Below are 7,317 nucleotides of genomic sequence, written 5' to 3' on the forward strand. Positions count from 1 at the left end.
CCATTTCAGCTCACTAATGCCTAAGATATCGATGTTTACATGTTCCATTTCATTGTGACAACTTCCAATTTTCCCAGATTCATACTTCATACATTCCAATTTTTAATGGATGTTTACAGCTGTTTCTCTTCATTTTGAGTTGTGCCCCATCAGCCAATGAAGCTCCCATGGGCTTTTCTCCCACGGGCTTTACTTCTTTTTTGTCATTATGGTCAAGTCTACTTTGAGGAGGCAGTTCTTCCCCAGTTGCTTTTTGAATGCCTTCCAACATGTGGTGCTCACTTTCTGGCACTATATCTGACAGTGTTTCTCTGCTCTTCATAAGATTTTCAGTGACTAAATATTTGGAAGTAGTTAGTCACTCCTTCTTCCTAGTCTGTCTTCATCTGGAAGCTCATCTGAAACCTGTTCACCGTGGGTGACCCTGCTGGTATTTAATATACCAGTGACATAGATTTCAGAATTACAGCAACTCACAAGGCACCACAGTACAACAAATTGATAGACAAGTGGTGGGGTACAACATTCTTACTCAGGTCACACCCATTACCCCATGTAAGGGGAGTTTCCCTGGGGTGTGGCCTGTATCACTTTTGATCTTACAAGGGATAGGGAGAGGGAAGTAGACAGAGAGGGACCTCAGTACCACCAAATAAGAAGAGCCAGGAGTGGAACTAATCATTTGCATTCAGGGTCCTTGTACTGTGCACTTCTTAGATCCAGGAGAAAGTTGATGCCAAGACACATGGAGATATGTAGGGGACACCAAACCCAAAGATGCTGACAAGAGACAAGGACCTTCTCCCAGAGCCAACAGAGAAAGAAAACCTTCCCCCATGTCAGAAACCCTGAAATCAAACTTGTAGTCTCCTAAACTGTGAGAGAAATGCATTTGTGATGTTTCTGTTATAGCAGCACCAGAGAACAAAAGGAGTGTAATCATTTTCTAAAGCTACCATAACCAAATGTCAACACTGGAGGACTTATAAGGACAGAAATGTATTGTCTCACAGTTCTGGAGACCAGAAGTCCGAATCCAGGGTGTCGGACAGTCCATGCTATCTCTGAAGGTTCTATGGAAACTATCTTTCTTGTCACAATCAGCCTCTAGTGGTCCTTGGGATCCCTTGGCTTGTGACTACAGCATCATATGGTGCCTTTCCCCATCAGACCCATTGTCTTTTCTGTTTTATAGGGCATCACATAGATTAGAATAGAACCCCCCTTCTTGGTAGGATTTAATGCTAACTCATAACTATTTCAAAGACCAAATTATAAGCAAAGTCACCTTAAAGGGACCAAGGTTTAAAACTCAATACATCTTTTTAGAGGATGCAACAGGACTGACAGGAAAGGAAAACAAGGAAAAGTGGAAAGAAGGAACAAGAGGTATATTTATAAAGCTACATAGACAATACAGAACCGTTTTCAACCCTACATTGGCAGAGAACTTCCAGAGGTTCAAGCCATATTCAGAAGAGGACATAAACGAGGGATATCATTGCTGATGTCAAATGTATCTTGGCTGAAAGCAGTGAATACAAAAAAGGTGTTAACTGTGCTTTATTGACTATGCAAATGCCTTCAATTGTGTGGATCATGACAAGCTATGGACAACATTGCAAAGTATGAATATTCTGGAACACTTAATTGTGCTCATCAGGAAACATAGACCAAGAGGCAGTTGTTTGAACAGAGCATGGGAACACTGAAGGGTTTTAAATTAGGAAAGATGTGTGGCAATGTTGTATTCTTTCACTATACTTACTCAAGCTGTATGCTTAGCAAATAATCCAAGAATCTAGGTTCTATGAAGAAACACACGGCATCAGGATTGGAGGAAGACTCATTAACAACCTGCGATATACAGATGATACAACCTTGCTTGCTGAAAGTGAAGAGGACTTAAAATACTTACTGATGAAGATCAAAGACCATAGCCTTCCACATGATTGCATCTCAATATAAAGAAAACAAAAATCCTCACTACTGGACCAATAAACAACATTCTTACTAATGGGGAAAAGATTGAAGTTGTCAAAGACTGCATTTTTCTTAGATCAACTATCAGCACTCATGAAAGCAGCAGTCAAGAAATCTAACTATGTATTGCATTAGGAAAATCTGCTGCAAAGACCTTTTTAAAGTGTTGAAGAGTTAAAATGTCAGTTTGAGGACTAAGGTGCACCTGACTCAAGCCATTGTATTTCAGTGAACCTCATATGCGTACAAAAGTTGGACAGTGAATAAGGAAGATTGTAGAAGAATTGATGCATTTGAGTTACAGTGTTGGAGGACAAAATTGGAAGTACCATGGGCTGCCACAAAAACAATCAGATCTGTGTTGGAAGAAGTCCACACATAGTGCTCTTTGGAGGCCAGGATGGCCACACTTCGTCTCTCATAGTTTAGATATATTGTTAGGAGGTACCAGTTGCTGGAGAGGGATACCATGTTTGGTAAGGTGGAGGGTCAGAGAAAAAGAGAAAGACCCCCAGCGAGATGGATTGGCAAAGTGGCAGCATCAATGGGCTCAAGCGAGGCAACAATTTTGAGGTTAGCCTAGGACCGGGCAGTATTTCATTCTGTTGTGGATAGGCTCACCAGAAGTTGGTACTGACTCAATGGCACCTAACAACAGCAACCACAACAACATAGATTAATAAACACCTGGAGGTGAGGTTAAAATATGATTTTATATGTTTATTTTTTAGTACAATTTGCAAGTTCAAAGAGAATTAATAGAAAAAATAAAATCACTTTAAAAATTATGTAATTCCATGAAGGTCAAAGACCACAGCCATTGGTATGGTTTACATTTCAATATAAAGAAAACAAAAATACTTACCACAGGATCAATAAACAATGACCATATAAATGGAGAGATGATTAACATTTTCAAAGATTTCATTTTGTTTGAATCAACCATCAACTTTCATGGAAGCAGCAGTCAAGAATTAATTGATGTATTGTGTTAGTCAATGCTGCTACATAAGACCTCTTTAAAGTGTTTAAGAGCATAGATATCAGTTTGAGGACTAAGGTCTGCCTGACCCAAGCCATGATATTTTTAATAGCCTCATGTGTATATGAATGTTAGACAGTGAATAAAGAACTGATGCATCTGAGTTATGGTGTTGGAGGAGAATATTAAAAGTACCATGGACTGCCAAAAGAACAAACAAATCTGTGCTGGAAGAAGTACAGCCAGACTGTTCATTGAAAGCCAACATAGCCAAACTTAGTCTCTCATACTTAAGACATATTATCAGGAGGGACCAGTCCTTGGAGAAGGATATCATGTTTTATAAAGTGGAAGATTGGAGAAAAAGAGGAAGACCTTTAACAAGATGGATTGGCGCAATGGCAGCAGCAATGGGCTCTTTGCGGTTGGCACAGGACCAGACAGTGTTTCATTCTGTTGTGCATAGGATTGTTATGAGTTGGTACTGACTTGATGGCAGAGTTCTGGTAGCATAGTGGTTACGAGTAGGGCTGCCAACCTCAAGGTCAGCAGTTCGAAACTACCAGTGGATCTGCAGGAGAAAGATGAGGCGTTCTGCTCCTGTAAAGATGTACAGCCTCAGAAACCCTGTGCAGAGTCACTATGAGTCGGAACCGACTCCACGGTACTTAACAACAGCAACAACAAGAATAAATGCAATAGTTTATACAATTTTTATTTACTTGTATCTTTATAGTATTCTTTTTTATGATTTACTTTTTAAAAAATATTTTGCCATCTATTGTTTCTGATATGAATATAACTTGTCTAACTATTACTTATTTGTAAATAATCTCTTTTCCCAACTGTCTCATGATGGATTAGAGAAGGATAATTGTAGTTTTGCTCATTCGTTTTTAATGCAAAACAAAATATGTAATTCTGGTAAAAATTACACTAATAGATATTATTTATTGAAAGATCCTGCCATAGTTAAGAAAACACAACATATTTAAAGATTAGAGTCATTTTCCTCAACTTCTTTCATGTTTTGAAAGGATTTATTCTTTCTCATGGAGACCTGGTGTGGTGCTGTGGGTTAATGCGCCAGACTGTAAAGCCATTTGAACTGCAAGGTCGGCAGTTCAAGCTCACCAGCTGCTCCTCAAAAAACCCTATACAGGGTCACTATGGGTCGGAACCGACTCGATGGCACTTCACCACAACAATTCTCTCTCATAACAGATGAGGACATTTTAAAAACAGCCCCACAGCACCGTTTTTTACTTCTGGATTTTGCAGGTGGCATTTTTATTTTTAAACTTTAAGAAGACATATGGCATATATGTTTTTATTCTGGAATAACTATTCACACAGTGTAGGCTTGGTGGTGGTGGTGGTGGTGGTTTGCCATTGAGTTACTTTTGACTCATAGCAACCTTGTATTGGGTTTCCAATACTGTAATATTTACCACAACAGAAAACCTAGTCTTTCTCTCATGAGGCAGGTAAGTTTAGGCTTAGTGTGATTCAAATTACTCAAAGTAAAAGTGCAAAGTTTATCACCAGTTATTTTTTATGTTTATCTACTTATTTATTGCATTATTTTACTTCTATCCAAGTAACATTAATAAGAAGTCCTGTGTTTGTATACCTCTGTGAGTTTTATTCTTCTGTGATTTAGGGACATCTGTGATTTAGGGACATCTGGGAGTAAGAGCCTTCACTCACATGTTCATCTCTACTTGTATCTAAAATGTCTAGTAACTTCTGTTAGGAGATGTGTAGGGAAGCCTGAGCCACGCGAACTTCCCATTTTCATACAAAAATTTAAATGTATGATTCCTTCCTCTTAGTTTAGTGGTTTCACAAGGAAATTCTTGGGCAAAATAATTTGTAATGCTTTTTCTCCTGACAAAGTATACCCTTTGAATTTGAAGACATTATTTAGTTAATAAAAGATTTACTCAGCTGAATATTTAAGTGCTGTTTCTCTTCTGAGATTTTTCTTTCAAAGAGACAACAACATTTGTTGTTTAATATTTTTCTTTCCAGTGTGGTGTGTTTCTCTGCAGCGTCTGTCATTTCCTCTTTCCCAAGTTCGCATCTCTCCTCATGTGGACGTTTAGTATATCTTCAAATGCACGTGGTTTGGGGTATGAATTTGTACCTCCGGGTAAAAGGGGGACCAATAGACAAAACAAAATCAACAACAACAACAACAACAAAATTAAAAACAAACAACAAAAAAGCAGCAATAACAAAAACCAGATTGGATACTAAAGTCTATAATTGGAAAAAAAAAAAATGTAGCAAAATATGAGTAAGACTTTAACACCAGTTTTTAGCTTCTTGCCTTCATGGCCACTTGAGAAATTTTAGGTGTTGCCATTGCTCCTTATGATATAATTCAAGATTTAATTTTAGGCCTCTTTTTTTCCTTTTCTGTCTGTCTTTCCTTAATGAATTTAAGCCAATTCAGGTGTTTCTACTATTGAGAAATAGCCCAGGGCTGTTGCTGTTGACTCCTCCCACTTATTTGAGTCTGGGCCCGGTGCTCTATGGCAAGCAGATCTGTGCGTATTGTAGGAGAACCTTCCGGGGGTAGGAGGGAATATCCACTTGCTGAGGCACCCCCTCAAGTCACCAGAGTTGAGGTATGCAGACAGAGACTAATGAACTCTTTTTGCAGGTTTTGAATTGTTTTCAATGCTACATCTATCTTGTTTCATTGTTCCTGTAGCACGTCTTCCTTATTTTCCTCAACCCCTCTGTGAGGCATTTGGATTTCTCTCCTCATCTTTCTTGTGAATTCCTTCTCAGGCAGATCCAAAGCCTGCTCTTCTTTTAATGGAAAGTCTATGTCTGCCTCAAGCTCATTTGTCTCAGTTACTCTTTTCTGGTTTTGGACATGTGCTGAGATATTTTGTTGTTTTTTTCTTGGACATTTTCAATAGTTAGATGTGTTTTCAATGATTAAATGAGTGCATGTTGCTGTGTTGTTAAGCTTACTGAGTGTCTCCTGGTGGATGTGATCTGGAAATAGGCATCCCTTATCACATCTTTTATTACTCAGCTGCAAGGTATCTTAGGAGTGTTGGCTATCTGTGTAATGCCTAGCAGCTGATATTGGATCCTGTCAGGATGGTGGGTTATTATGGACTATGCTTATAGATTGGCTATATGGCCACGATTGCTGTCTCTTCTTGGGTAATGTAGAGAGAGAAAGTGAGACCAAAAGTACCAAAATCAGAAACAATATAAAAGCAGAGACAGAAATCAACACCTCAAAACAAAAATAAAACCATATCAACTGTCCAGTAGTCTTTGCTACACAGGTCAGTGTGTGTACACAGTAGAAACCTTCTCAGGTAGGTGGGGGTGTTCATTTGCTCAGTCCCCTCCTCTAGTCACCACCGTGGAGATCTGCAGATAAGATATTGAGAAATGAATGGAAGAATGATTGTCTGCTATTTTTATATAGGTATTTGTGTATGCATAGCGTAATTCTCAAAATAACTGCGTCCTTGTATATAGTAGTTAGTGTTGGCACTTGCCTTTCATGTTGGGGTTTTACAAGGTGCACATATGGTTTAGCTGTATGGCCAGACCTGCTGTCTCTTGTTAGGTGAGGCAGGAATAAAGGGTCCCACCCAGGTCACATTTATGGCTGAGTCCTAGAGTCAGACATGGGAAGAATCAGCCAAAAGATTAGTTTGTGGGACTACTGGGTCTTCCAGAGATTTCCTCTTGGCACCGTGGGAAAACTGTACCCTGTGAGCACAATGCTGGACCCTTCTGGGGGTGCGCTCCCATCAAGCTGAAGGTGTCCGGGCTGGACAAAGTGGTGCAACAGGGGAAAGGAGGAAAGAGAAGTGAAAAAAGCTGTCACATCTCTTTTTCAAGATGCGGCTCCGTGATTTTAGCGCTGTATCAGCTTGGCTGTGGCCCCGCCCTCTGATCGCAGCCCAGGCTGAGGGGCCCACAGGCAGCTCCCCAATCCATTCCGAAATTGTGGCGTATTCTCACCACAATCCGATTTCTCCACTGGTGGGTGCTGAGAACTGACGCCCCCACTTTATATTAGACGGAAAGCACGGAAGCTGTCCCCACAAAGCGCCTTCTCTGTGTTTTGTGTGCCTCTGCTTCTCCTGCTCCCAAACCGGAAGCCTCCGTTCCTTTTTAATTCGCAGTTCTTAGCATAGCATGCCATATGGTTGTCAGATTCAAAATGGCCAATGCAAGTCAGTTTCACCTTACTAATGCCTAGGGTTTTAATCTTTATGCATTCCATTTCTTTTTTATTTTAAGGTTTGTATTATGGATTGAGTGAAAGTTACAGGGCAGGTCAGCAGTTTTACATTCAACAAATC

This window comes from Chrysochloris asiatica, unplaced genomic scaffold (genome assembly GCF_000296735.1).
Source record: "Chrysochloris asiatica unplaced genomic scaffold, ChrAsi1.0 scaffold00314, whole genome shotgun sequence".
Classification (NCBI taxonomy): domain Eukaryota; kingdom Metazoa; phylum Chordata; class Mammalia; order Afrosoricida; family Chrysochloridae; genus Chrysochloris; species Chrysochloris asiatica.